Source organism: Geospiza fortis, unplaced genomic scaffold (assembly GCF_000277835.1).
Source record: "Geospiza fortis unplaced genomic scaffold, GeoFor_1.0 scaffold325, whole genome shotgun sequence".
Lineage (NCBI taxonomy): Eukaryota > Metazoa > Chordata > Aves > Passeriformes > Thraupidae > Geospiza > Geospiza fortis.
In genome coordinates this window covers 249,700-264,362 of record NW_005054427.1, presented here as the reverse complement: position 1 = coordinate 264,362, position 14,663 = coordinate 249,700, and positions in this window count along the sequence as shown.

Sequence of the window (14,663 nt, the reverse complement as noted above, 5' to 3'; positions counted from 1 at the left end):
ATTTCTTCCTAATATCTCATCTAAATCTGCCCTCTTTCTGTATAAAACCATTGTCCCCTGTTCTTTCACTATCTGCCCACATAAAAAGTCACTCTATCTCCTTTTCTAAGCCCACTTAAGGTACTAGAAGGCTGCTGAAAGGTCTCTCCAGAGTCTTCTCTTCTCCAGGCTGAATAGCCCAATTTTTGAAGTGCTTTTGTGATCTCACTATGATCACTTCAGATGTGATCCAGGTCTGAGTCTTGCACTAAGTTTCTTTAAAGACAATTTTAAAATAGTCCAAAAGCTATTTCAACTCATAAGGAAATTATTAATTTTTAGTAAATTCTAAGAAAATTCATTTTTACCTAACACAATGTCTGGTGTTTCTGAGACTGATCCATTGAAATTTGCACAATAGTAGAAATTGTTCTCTCTCAGCATGAAGCTTGATACAGCCATAGGTATGGTATAACCATAGTTCACTCCCTTAAGACTAGTGATTGTAGATTGGCAGTTGGACTCTTGAACAATCTGTGAGGCTAAAAAGAGTAATTTTTTTCATTCTTGGTAATGTAGAAATGAAGTTAACAGAAACCCTGCCAGCAGCAAACACTTAAGCCTCTGTGTACAAATATTGGGCAGGTAGGCAACATATTTTTGATTTGTCAGGTTGTTTAAATTTCTAAAAGCAGTAATTTGGAAAATGGAAAATATATTAATAGAAGTCATCTCTTCCACAATATGTGCCAAAAGCCTTTTTAGATATAGAGCTGAAACTGTTTTTCTTTAATCTCATTCGTTTTCTGTCTTCTTTACTCTTTCCTTCCTTTGCTTTCTTCTGAAAATTGCAGAATTATCACCTGTTGTCATCTCCATGTGTGTTCATACTTGTTTGAATTTGAGTCAAACATTAGTCTGTAATTTAATTGAAGGCTATAAGGTTTATGTTGGGCTGAGTGCTAAGCAGCTGCATGTTGTGCCTGTGGCCTTGAATCAGAAAAAAAAAAGGGGGCAGCATTTCAAGTTAATGTGGAGCCTTTTTTTGTGAAATAATGTTGATGATGAAGGAGAAAGTTAGTGCTCTTAAACTTTACAAAACCCTGGGTTATATATGGGAGGGCTTTGTCCACCCTGGTTTCTCTCTACAAAGTAGTTAATGAAAAGTGCTAAATTTTCAGCCACTGAGGAGCTAATGTACACTGTTTACAGAAAGTCAGGAAGCCAATGTGTTAAAGAAACCTCCACAATTATTTATTCATAGAGTCCAAATCATTCATTTGATGAACTATAAATATAATACTGATCACCATGCAAGTATATTATCTGTCTTGTCTTTTAATACCACCAAACCAAATTGCCATAATAATAATTTAATCCATCTCATAATATAAATTCTCTGTTTGCGTTCTTTATTGATACACTTGATAAAATAGAATTGTTTACCGGATCAGCAACTGAATATTCCTGATCATGTTGCTGTGGCAAATAGATAAAAAAAGTCTTATATTTAGTATTTCAGTCCCTTATTAATTCAGGTTGCAGAATGCAAAATCCTACTAGATTTTTGCTTTGAATTGTGTTTAGGATCTTAGTTGTAAAGAACAGTAAGATTATTCTTCCAAAAGAGAGTGGGGGTGCTGTCCCTCTATGAAGAAAGGGAAGAATTCTCACTGAAAATTGAGTCTTTCAATACCATAAGAGTATAGCTACTCCACCATGAGTGCTGCTCCCATTGCCCTTTCAGTTCTCAGCAGAAGCACCCTAAGAAAGCTTTCCAGAACAGTGCTCAAATAGAATATCAATATTTGGAAACTTCTATTACACACTATAGTAGTACACCTTCCTTGGCTGTTCCAAACTCACCATTAGCAGAAGTCATTGGCCAGATACGTGCCTAGGCAGGTGAAGAAGCTTGGAAATGAATGGCAGCCACTGGAAATGAACTGCCAAGAGCATAGAAAACAAGAAGCTAGGATTTCAGTGTCAGTAATGATCAATCCTGCATATAAAGGGTTCAGGTTCCAAACACAAAACATTAACTATGGAAATATGTGCTTACCCAAAATATCCCAATTTTCAGGTGGCAGACACCCAACAGTAGATTTAAATAAATATATTTACACCTTCAATGTACTAGTACAGTTATTTTATTACTTGGCAAACTACTGAAACAATTGTGTTTGCTTATACAATTATTATCTAATTGCAAACTATTACTGATGTATTTTCAGGATAATTTACTTTCTCACTGAATGCAAAGGCAAGTAAAATACTTTGCTTAGAAAAAATTGGAAATTGCTTTCTTTCTTCTGCCTTGGGAATTACAGACGTTTCAGTGTTCATCGTGCTTCATTTACAGACATTGGCCTTTAACATATGAATTATCTTAGCCCAAGGACCAAGATATAAAAAGCACCAATGTCAGTGCATCCTTGGTTTTGGGGAATGGCCTGCTTCTACAGGAGAAAAAAATAATTAGAAATATGCTGGTACCAGTTAGGAACATATTAGTACAACACTAATTATAAACTGGAATGTGTCAGAATTAAGTGAGTTATGATCTGGCGAGGACCTGCAAACTATAGTCAGATACTTAATAAAGTTTAGACATGCAGCTGTGAATACTTCTGGATCGTTGCCACCTTTTATTAGAGTGGCGCCCAGCAACGCTGCCGTAGTTAAGGGTCTGTCAGCATTTCCATTATAAAACCCCATTTTTTTAGGGCTTTGTATCTTGCCCGTTTTAAATCCCATCAAGCTGAAACTTGTCATTAAAATTGTCAGGAATAATTTCTTTTAATACACAAATGTTACTTAGAGTTTCAATCTATCTTTCTTTGGGATTCATATAGGCAAAGAAAATAAAGCAAGTGTATGTCCTCCTTTATCAGAATTTTTTTGCCATTCTTCCAAAAAGACACCCCAAAAAAAAACAGAACATGGGCTTGAGTTTGAAAAATATAGGTTTTTAGCCCCTTAGGCTAAATTCTGCTTCTTGTTTCCCACTGAGACATAAGCAGAGAGTACAAAAATGGCATTACATTCTAGTTTCTCAACTTCTGTCTTGAATCTGACCTGAAATTCCATATGAATTGTCAAGATGGTTTGAATTAAACACCATCTGATTATAAATTTTGTGCATTGTGGGTTCTTGTGGTTTCTCTTTTTTGTGTTGTTTATATTTTAGATTTTACAGTAGACTTTTCATCTCATTTCCTACTTGTTTTCAATCAAGGCATCAAGCATTTTAGTATGATGTTCATACAGCCCCAGAGCAATGCAGATTTACACTACCTGAGGATCTTCTGCTCACCTGATTAAAAAAATTCTTTTTTTTGTCTGATCTCTCTCTTTCTACTTTCATTCACAAAAAGAAAGCAAGGAAAATTACTTGCACAAGTTACTTTTTTATATCCTTACTTCTCTGTGCAATATAACGCATGCAGCTATGAAAGACCGGCAGTTCTAGCCAAGTTTCCTGTCAGCTGAGGTTGTGTCTTGGTTTTGCATTGTATGTGCTGTGCAGGTGGTCAGAATTGGAACTGGCCAGTGAATTTTCTTAGGCAGTCTTTACTTTCATTCTCTCCTCTTCTCCTATTCTCCTAATATATGTGAAAAAAAATTAAATAAGTTACTCAGACTTACCACTGATCACTCAACATGAAAAAGCTCATGAGTTTTCAGTCTAGATGAGCCTGAAAATCTAGGGCAGAAATTGAGAGAGAAAGGTCTAGTAGGGATTGAAAAAAAAATTTATTATTATTGTTGTTGTATTTGATCAGAGGGACAAAGACCAACTTTTTTACGCATTTGGAAGCTTCTCAATAACTGCAGAAACTACTATTTCCAACCTACCATAAGCGACAGATAGCTCCACATATTGCAAGTCATCACCTGGTCTCCTCTTTCCAAGTCATGCAGGCAAACTGTAGCCAATGAGATATAATTGAAGCAGTGATATCTACATCTTAAATATTGGAAGTACATCTGTCAGCCCACCGCCAGCCCAACAGTTGTCTATTCTCCTAACATATTCTGGGCAGTCTAGGGTAAGAACATGAAGTAAATTCAGCTATTTGATTGATGTTCCCTATGGATTTACCCTTATGTCTTTCTCCTGTCTCTTTAGAGACGGCATCTCCTCTCTTTTAACTGCAGGTTTAGCTTGCAATTCTAAATTTGTTGTGTGCCTTAATTCATCTGTATCACACATTTGATACTTGTTCCATGCCCTCAAATTTCTTCTAAGCCTGAGCATTATTGTCAGTATCCTGTCTGACAATCAGACAAACTGATCATAAGGGACTGTATTGGAGTTCTAATGGCAGATTCAAGGCCACGTCAGTGCCCTTAGCAAAAGTCAGCTGATGTCTTTAGATTTAGTTTGTCCTGGACTAACATGAATGCAGGATTGATTACCACAGTTCATCTGATGTGCAATAACTCGTTAACCCGCTTGTTACCTGATAGTACCTCTGAGACCTCCCTCTGAAAATCCAGTTGATAGTAGCCCCTCCTCCTCTTCCTCCTCCTCCTCCTCCTCCTCCTCATCCTCCTCCTCCTCCTCCTGCCCTCCCCGCCCTGCCAGCCCCCCCGACACCGGGTCTCCAAATTCCTGGTGAGGTGAGTGTGGTCATTAGTTCCTTCAATGATTCATCAGAAACAGATCAATTGTCTGTAAAACACCATGGCTTTCTAACAAGCAAAAATAACAACTTGGACAGTATCAAACCTGAAATACTGCTACAGAAGCAGGAGCAGCAGGGCTCTATAATGGAGTTGTGGTTTTAATGAATCACTATTTGAGTTCCCAGTAAGTCAAATAAATCTAAAGTCTCTCCATCAGGATTTTTAAAGTCAGAGAACTCAACATACCTGAGTGTATCAAGGAGAACTAAATTAGCAGCCTTGAGGTGGAACATGATTTCTGCACTTTGCCATCCTGAGTTTCATTAGCCAGTGTTTCTTGTTCATCTCCTTCATGAGTTACATTCTCATCTTTTAATTTGCCTCCTTTAATAGTGGGTCAATTCCCACCTTCCCCAGTTGAAATGGCACAGCTTATTGGCATTTTTGGTCTAGGTGTGAAATCAAAGTGTGGACTTTCAAGGTACTGAGTATTGAGCTGTTTTTAAAGCAGCCCAGGAATACTCCTGGGGCAGCGCTTGAAAATCAGGCAGGCTGTGTAGAAGGGCCTAAACTATGCAACCACAAAAGTGGCAGGTCTAGCATGGGGATCCTAGCCATGCCTGAGAGAGTGCCTTGACAGCCAAACATATTGACTCAAATAGCCTTACCATGGTTGTTCCCACTCACTTGATCACCCAGTAGGGACAAGATCCCTACTGTGCCAAAATCACAGCAAAAGGCACCTCACTTTTCAGACAATTAAAGCCTGAGGAAAGCCTCTCTTTGGCCTATATAGTGTGTACGCTCTTTCTCCTTCAGCCAGAGGGGCATTTTCTTGCCAGGTTCAGAAAGGGTTGATTAAAAATTTTTTTTGCTTGGAAGAAAATAAGAACTTAGGCTGGCTTATGTTGTAACAAAAGTGTCTGCATTTTTTCTGTATTCATAATTTTCAAAGTAGCTTAAAGTATTAATATCCAAACATTTCCAGCCTCTGAAAAGCTGTTGATAGAAGAATGCTAGAGCAAACTATTGAAAACAGAGTGTTCTTAAAACTGTAATGCTGATTGACCAGGTCAGCAGGAGCAGTTGCGGCAGAAAAGTGTTGCGTTGTTGCCATGGCAGCTGATTCCTGGCATCCTTCTCTTGGAGCACATCTCCTCACACTCTGCTCAGCACTAGTGTAAAGGACGGGCCCGTGGCTGGCACAGCCTTGGGCAGAAGCACAGCGTGTCCAAGGGGTCCCAACCACTTGGGAGAGGTGAAGCAGAGCCTCTCGTCTCCCTCCAGCTGCTCATCTTCAAATAGCCGTATGAGACATTCTGCTCTTTTCCTGTCCAGAACTGCTGCTCAAACTGACCTCTCACTAGGGCTGTGACAATTCTAGGATTCCCAAAGTGGATTCCTTTGTGGCGGTGTGGGGAAATTGAACGCAGGGAAGACCTGCTACAGAGGAAACCAGACCTGGGACAGACAGTCTCAGGGGACTTGACAGTGATAGTCCACACCACTGCATGTAGCAGCAAGTTGCAACTACTAGCCAAGTGCCCACCAGTACCATCAGGATCACTCTATATGTTATGCAGCAAGTCAGTAGATGGAACAAAAAAGTCAGCCTCTGGGAAAGATAATAGCACAGGAAGGGCCATAGTGAGGCAGTCTAAATTCTACCCCCTTCCCTAGATATTGTAGAAGAGAAAAAATCCCTGATGTTTTGAGGAAGGTCTAAAGCACAGAGTGACACAGATATAGCTATTAGGAAATATGAGGTGCAGGGGACTGTTCAGACAGGAACAATGTTCCACATTGAAAATGCAATAAAACGTGAAAAAGAAGCCACATCTCTGAAGGCCAGTTGTTGCTATCAATACCATGGGGAGCATTTAACTATCATGAATAACTAATACTTGTTTAAAATTATCATGGCCAGTTTCATCTGCTACATAAAGTCATTGACTTAGCTTTGTAGAACCATAGGGAAGGGTACAAACAACAAGTCTTACCAGTGCTTAATTCACACAATATACAGTTGAAAAAATAATGGCCTGGATCATATCAGTGTCATATCATAGCCTGGGAAATTAATGACATTGGAAGGCTGAGTGAAAAAAAGTTGGCAAAACTGAAAATCTTGACACCTTGATTGTGCAAACAACATGAACCTGAAGAGTGACAAGACACTGAAGTAAGTTCTGGCAATATTTTCTAGCAATCTGCCCTATACTGATGCTTGCTGGGGAAGGATGAGAGGAGGTGAGGCAGAAGTCAGGAGAATCAATCTGTTATTTATATCTGGATAACCATCAGTTATTCCTGTATTTTAGTCTCTCATGGTCAGATGAAGCTTTAATAAGAGACAGCTTTGTCTCTGCTGTGCAAAAACTTCCCAGGGAAGCAAACAAACAGCTCCAGAGAAACTCCATTCATGTTTACATCAAGGTCCACTTAAACAGCCTGATTAATGCAAAGAGAGTTAAATAGAAATGAGAGTCACTAGAGCCCTGTAACTATTCACCCATTCTCTTCTGCTGTGTCATGCTGAGTGTCTGTAACAGCGGATAACTAGGTGGGAGATGCCAAGGAGTCAGCCTGGCTTTTCCCATTTAAGGACACTGCACTCAGGGCTCCGTGCTCAGCTGTGATTCCCACTCGCAGCTCTCTACACCACTCTGGTGGTTTAGAGGGACTTTGCTCTTCAAAGCTGCCTTCATGCTGGCAGTGCTGCTGGCATGCCAAAATGCTACGCTGCACCATTATCCCTGGCTGCCAGAGCTGTCCTGAGCAACCCCGCACTGCTGGCTTCTCCAAATGTCTGAAGATCTTCATCCTGTTCTAGAAGGGCTCAGTGTCTCTAAGGAGGAGCACAGTTGAGAGACTGAGCTCATTTGAGCGCTGTTTCTGACTGTCATGTAGGTCTGCAGGAAGAGAAACAACAGTGTCACATTCTCGGATGGATCCCATTTAAGGGAAGAAATCAGACTTGTGAGAACAACCACAGCTTGGACATGTGGCTGATTGAAATGCAGCCATTTTCCATTAGGGAAGGCTGGAACTACAAAAGATGAACATGTTTGGTTTTCATTTCATAGATACTTTATTAGGGCTTTAATTTGACTACATTACATGCTTAGGGCAGGCTGTAGAATTGAAAAAAATTGTTGTTGACTTTTTTAATGTTCACAAATTAAATGAGTGGCTGATTTCTGCCCCGGTTCACTAGTAGCAGAGCAGTAGATCTGACCCGCTGTTTCCAACTCCTCTGACACATCCTGGGGATGGGGATGTGGCTACAACCAGAGAAGAGTAACAAGAAAAAACATCCCTATTAGAGAGTTTTGAGAAAACTCACATTTTTAAGAGCTGATGTTCAGGATACTGTGCACATCACTGTCTCCCTTTTCCAGCAGTTGCTACCTTCTTTTCCTGGAAGCACAAAAAAGTCTGACCACAGAATCACAGAATCACAAGGTTGAAAGAGACCTTCAAGATCATTGAGCCCAACCCGTTCCCTGACACCGCAACTAAATCATGGCACTGAGTGCCACATCCAGTCTTTTTTAAAACACATCCAGGGATGGTGACTCCACCACCTTCCTGGGCAGGCCATTCCAGTACTTTATCATCCTTTCTGTAAAAAACTTTTTCCTAATATCCAACCAATATTTCCCTTGGTGCAGCTTGAGACTGTGTCCTCTGGTTCTGTCAGCTGCTGTCTAGAGAAAGAGACTGACCCCCACCTGACTACAGCTACCTTTCAGGGAGCTGTAGAGAGTGGTAAGGTCACCCCTGAGTCTCCTTTTCTCCAGGCTAAACACCCCCAGCTTCCTCAGCCATTCCTCACAGGGCTTGTGTTCCAAGCCCCTCACCAGCCTCGTTGCCTCCTCTGGACGTGCTCAAATGTCTCAAGGTCCTTCCTAAACTGAGGGTCCAGAACTGGACACAGCACTTAGGATGCTCTCACCTGTGCCAAGGGCAGGGGAAGAATGACCTCCCTGCTCCTGCTGGCCACACCATTCCTGACACAGCCCAGGATGCCATTGGCCTTCTTGGCCCCCAGGGCACACTGCTGGCTCAGGTTCAGCTGGCTGTCACCAGCACCCCCAGGACCTTTTCCACCTGAGCACTGTCCAGCCACACCGTCCCCAGCCTATAACACTGCAGGGGGTTATTGTGGCCAAAATGCAGGACCCAGCACTTGGAGTTATTAAACTTCATGTTATTGGACTCTGCCCATCCATCCAACCATTCCAGGTCTCTCTGCAGAGCCCTCCTACCTTCCAACAGATTGACACACCGTCCCAGCTTAGTGTTGTCTGCAAATTTACAATGAAAGACTCAACACCCTCATCCATGTCATCAGTAAAAATATTGAACAGAACTGGCCCCAGCACAGACCTCTGAGGGACATCCCTGGTGAGCAGCCACCAGCTGGATGCAGCACCATTCACCAGCACTCTCTGGGCCTGGCCATGCAGCCAGTTCCTAACCCAGCACAGAGTGCTCCTGTCCAAGCCGTGGGCTGCCAGCTTGTCTAGGAGTATGCTGTGGGAGACAGTGTCAAAGGCCTTGCTGAAGTCCAGGTACAACATCCACAATCTTTCCTGCATCCACCAGGTGAGTCTCCTAGTCATAAAAGGAGACCAGGTCGGTCAAACACGACCTACCCTGTCCTAAACCCTCGCTGGCTGGGTCTGATACCCTGGCCATCCTGTAAGGGCTGTGTGATGACAGTCAGTAAAAACTGCTCCATTACCTTGCCAGGTACTGAGGTCAGGCTGACCAGTTTATAATTACCAGGATCCTCCTTCCCACCCTTTTTGTGAATGGGTGTCACACTGGCCAGCTTCCAGCCATCTGGAACCTCACCAGTGAGCCAAGACTGTTGACAAATGATGGAAAAAGGCTTTGAAAGCTCATCTGCCAACTCCCTCACCATCTTGGGATGGATCCCTTCTGGTCCCATAGATTCATGAACACCCAAGCATCTCAGAAGTTCTCTGACTTCCTCCTCTTGGATAATGGGGGGACCATTCTGTTCCCTGGCACCATCAACCAACCCAAGAGGACAGTTGTCCTGGGGACAAGCCATCTTCCCACTAAAGACTGAGGTAAAAAAGCTGTTTAGCACTTCGGCCTTCTCCTCATCTGCAATTGCTAAGTTCCCTCCCTCATCCGGTAAAGAACAAAGGTGGGTCTTACCCTTCCTTTTACCATTAATATATTTGTAAAAACATTTATTTTCCTTTACAGAAGTTGCCATTTTTAGTTCAAACAGAGCTTTGGCCTCCCTAATTTTTATCCTACATGCTCTAGCAGCTCTCTTAAATACTTCCTTACCAGAGCCATAGATTCTCAAAAAGGCATTTGAAAGGCACAGTGGGAACAGCCCCATATCCCAACCAGCTCCACCTGCCTTGGCCAAAGTTTCTTGAAAGTGCAGCTGGAACTTTTGGAGGCTTAATAAGCATTTCATCTACTTCTCAAACCATCTAAGGAGTTTGTCTTTCCTTTTACAGCTTGTAAATTTAAGTGGAATATCTAGTAAAAGGACATTATTATCTATACAAATCTCAGAGCAGATATAGGAAGAAGCAGAAGGCAGCTATGTGTTTCTCTTGTTGCCTTGTGCACCCGAGCTGCTTCACCATCTCACTTCCTAAATTGTGAATTACTACCATGTTACTGTGATGCCTGTGGTAGTCCTACTGAAACAAACTTTGTTTAAGATTTAAGAAATAAGAAGGTGGTAATGAGAAATGGAAAGGCCCCTAGATGTATCAGCTGCAACATATACCCCTGGCAGCCTGTTTAAGTGGATGGAGGCATTATTCTATAAAACTTGAGAATGTCAGCATCATTGCCATCTGCAACTTCAGGGACAAGGAAATTTATGCTCTTCCCCCCTCATCTGAACATGGGAATAGACTTTTTTGCTTTTGCTGAATGGATGTGGGCTGTTCCCTCCACAGTTTGCACAGAAAAGCATTAAAAGGTGCCTGAAAAATAATCTGGTTCCAGACAATAACGGGTATTAAGTCATCAAAAAGAACATGTTTGCTTATCTATTGAACTGCTGCTTCTGGAAATAGAGCCAAATACACATTTTCAAACTATATATTTGCTGTCCATCTTGAGAAGTCCTATGCCACAGAACAGCCAGCACATGGTAAATCATAATATAAAACCTAACATTGCCACCCACAAAATATTCACCTGTAAAATGCAGACAAGCACTAGAATGATGTACATAAGAGCTGTAGCGTACATACTTTCTTTAGTCATCTGAAGCTGGTGCACAGGAAAGACTCAGAAAGGGCTGAGTAAAACGTAAAATGAGAAATAAGGGAAAACTCTATAAAGAGTTTTTCTTTCAAAGAGATCTAGAAATCTTTTCCAATTGTGTGGAGTGCAGCTTGATCCAGAAGTCAAAATATGATCTCAGACATGGAGAGTAACAAAGAACATTTTCTGTATGTTTAAGTATCTCATCATCTGTATCTGCAATACTGATAGGCTTCACCAGGAGTTTGTGAGTGCTCAGCAGGTGCTCAGTTTTCAGGCTTTTGCTTCGTGCATCTAATTATAAAAGCAGTGCAAGAGTTTTGTATATAGAAGAAGCAGGTCATTCATATTAGAATAACTTAGGCCTGAAGATGTTTTAGAATAACTGACAGCTAGGACACAATAGCTCTGCATCAAGCAACTGATGTGAATGGGCTTTGTTATTGAACAACATCCTTATACGAGTTGGCAGAAAAAGAAGATAATTAGCTAGTGACAGAATGATGTAAACATTGGAATAAATACAGTGCAAATAATAAGGAGATCTGGGATGTCTGCCAGTTTAATGCTGGTCAAATTGGCTAGTAAGAACAGAGTAAATCCTTGGTATACTCTTCAGTGACCAGAATTAGTCTGGACTTATGAAGTCCTGAAATATTCCTTGTTTCTGCTAAAGCTGTCTTATGGAACAATTACCTAGAGTCCCTGTAATCCACTGACACATTCACTTGTTATACACTTTTATTACACTCCCCTGCAGATGTTGCTGTTTCCAATTAGAGATGTAACTCCTACCACTGGCTGTTAATAACTATTTTGCCTTGAGACATATCTTATTTGCTAACTGAAAAAGGCAGGTTAATGTGTCTGCACTATGGTATATTATTAGAAGTGAGTTTGTGAAGTAAACTCCCAGTGACTCTAATCTCAGGAATGCTGACTCCTCCTGAGGTCAGTAATTGGGTATTTTGGAATTTGCCATAGCAGCAGGCCTAAGCCTGTCTTCAGCTTTCTTTGAAATTTGGACCCTGAGGTCAGCAAAATAATTGGTTCATTTGAACTGAAAACCAGAAAGTGAAGGGTCCACTTTTCCCATAGTGTCGAACTTACAATTAATCAAAATTATTTTGAGATATTCTCTCTTCTTTAGGTAGCACAACAAAGTTAGGCACTGTTCAGTATCCTTTCCCCTTTACTTTCCCTGCCTGAAGTTTTTGGTTTGTCATGAATCCTAGACAGCAAGTGGAGTTCCAATCATGTAGATTAGACCTAGGCCTTCCAGACTACACCTGTAAATAATGGAGAAACCTGTCTAGACTCACAGGGGTTTTGGTTTGGTTTTTTTTTTTCCCAGTTTTATGTATTTAGAAGTTCTATCTATTTTTCCTCAAAGTATAGTTTTGACTACCTCAAGGGTTGGCTTTTGAGCCACCCAATGGCTTTGGTCTCAAGCTCTTTATTTTGGTGGACCTTGGCCATAATTATTAGTCAGAAATCATTCTGTTTATGTAGAGTTTGGAATGAAAGTTCCTTTTCCATATTTATGGCCCTATGAGTTTTAGCATGTGTTAACAAGTAAATCTTCATATGCTTAGGGTTTATGATGTCAACAAAACAGTAGAACAAGGCCAGGATAAGTGAAGAGATCAGTGCATCATAGTATCACAGAATGGTTTTGGTTGGAAGAGACTTTAAAGATCATAGACCCCTCTACCATAAGCAGAGACACTTTCCACTAGACCAGTTTCATCCAGCCTTGAACACTTCCATGGCTGGGGCACCCACAAATTTGGGCAATCTGCTCCTGTGCCTCATCATCCTCACTTTTAAAAATTTCTTCCTAACATCTAGTCTAAGCCTATTCTCTTTTAGTTTGAAGCTATTTCCCCTTGTATTATTACTATCTGCTCTTGTAAAAAGTCTCACTCCATCTTTCTTGGAGGGTCCCTTCAGATACTGGAAGGTCCCAATTAGGTCAACCTGAAACCATCTCTTCTCTAGGCTGAACAATTCCAGTTATTTCTTAGCTGAAGTGCTCCATCCTTCTAATCATCTTGGTAACACTTCTCTGGATCACTCCCACAGGTCCATGTCCTCCCTGTGCTGGGACCCCAGAGCTGGATGCAGGGTTCCAGGTGGGCTCTCACCAGAGCAGAGCAGAGGGGCAGAATCCCCTCCCTGGCCCTGCTGCCCACGCTGCTTTGGATGCAGCCCAGGACACGTTTGGCTCTCTGGGCTGGGAGTGCCCATGGCTGGGTCATGTCCAGCCTCTCACCCACCAGCACCCCCAGGTCCTTCTGGGCAGGGCTGCTCTCCATCTGCTCATCCCCAGCCTGCGCTTGTACTGGGGATTGGCCTGACCCAGGTGCAGCATGTTGCAGTTAGTCTTGTTAAATCTCATTAAATTCCCAATGGTGCCAGTTCTTGAGCTTGTCTAGCTCTTTCTGTATGACATCTATTCTTTCAGGCATGTATCCTTCCCTAGTGAAAACACTAAACTGTTGAGTTTGGTTTGAACAACATCTGAAGTTGAACCCTAATAATCCTCTGTCACAAACAGAAAAAAAAAGAAAGTGCAGGAATAACACTGCAGACTGCAAAACACACAACAGTTTGGCTATCATTCAGTGCACATGGCTGCAGTTTGAAACATGTAACAACTGAGTAAAAAGCACCAAATATGTATGATTCTTTCCAAAGGTCTTCTAAGGAAGAAAAGTGATACTTTGGATCTAGGTAGTGTCATGATTCCAGAGTGTTATCTCTGGAGCAGAGATACTCACAATATGGTACTTTATAGATACCAGATCAGATTACCACTTACAGCCAGGCTGTGCTTGAAAAGAGTTGAAAAGCGTCAGAAATGACATTTGTGTCCTGGATCCTGACTATCAACCTTGATGTGTGTTAAATCAGAATGATAGTTTATGTAGCTTGTTTGGACTAATGTTAAAAAATGAAATGATAATAAGAATCGCTTATTCTTATGGGGACAAATTTTTAAATTCTGGCATGATTTTTGCCAAGATCTGATTAAAGAAAGAAAAAAATTCTCCATTTGTGTTTTGTGCCTTACATAAAAAAATAACCCTATTTATTTTCACTTCCCCCCCCCCATCCCTTTTTTTTTTTTTTGGCCTTAGGGTGGTTTTCATGATTAATGTAAGCTTAGTACTCTATAAATGCTTCTCTACTGAAAGGAATGAAAAATGGTTTTGCAAGTGGGAATGCCATGAGCAGGGAGAGACACTGGAATTTTTCCCATATTTTTCTCATTTGCCATTGTTTTTTGTTTGCTTGTTTGGTTGGTTTTTTCCCTTGTGTTACTTAAGATTTGAGATTTCATTTTCCAAGAAGTTCTGGAAATTTTATTCCTGCCAGATTCTGTTCTGGTCAATAATGGAATCTGAATCAGGACTGAAGATTCTCTGCAGTCTTACCACCCACATTTTATATGCTTTGTGATGATGACAATGTCTATTTTGAATTGTTAGGCACCTCAAATTATATAAAAATAAAAAGCTAAAGTTATGGAGTCTCTGCATTCTTCTTAGGCTGTTTTAGGAAGAATATTAAAAACCAGCCTATTCCTAAAGAAATATGTTCTTCTAAGCATAATTTCTCTTAATAAAGAAAGGTATTACAATGCATCTGTAATACCAATTGCTTTCTCTGTCACTATGATTCCTGGCTCTTTATACACTACTGTGCATTTCTTCTTTGAAGCCTAGTAATTCAGCCGAAAAGAAGGAGCCAGATTGTGGATCTATGAA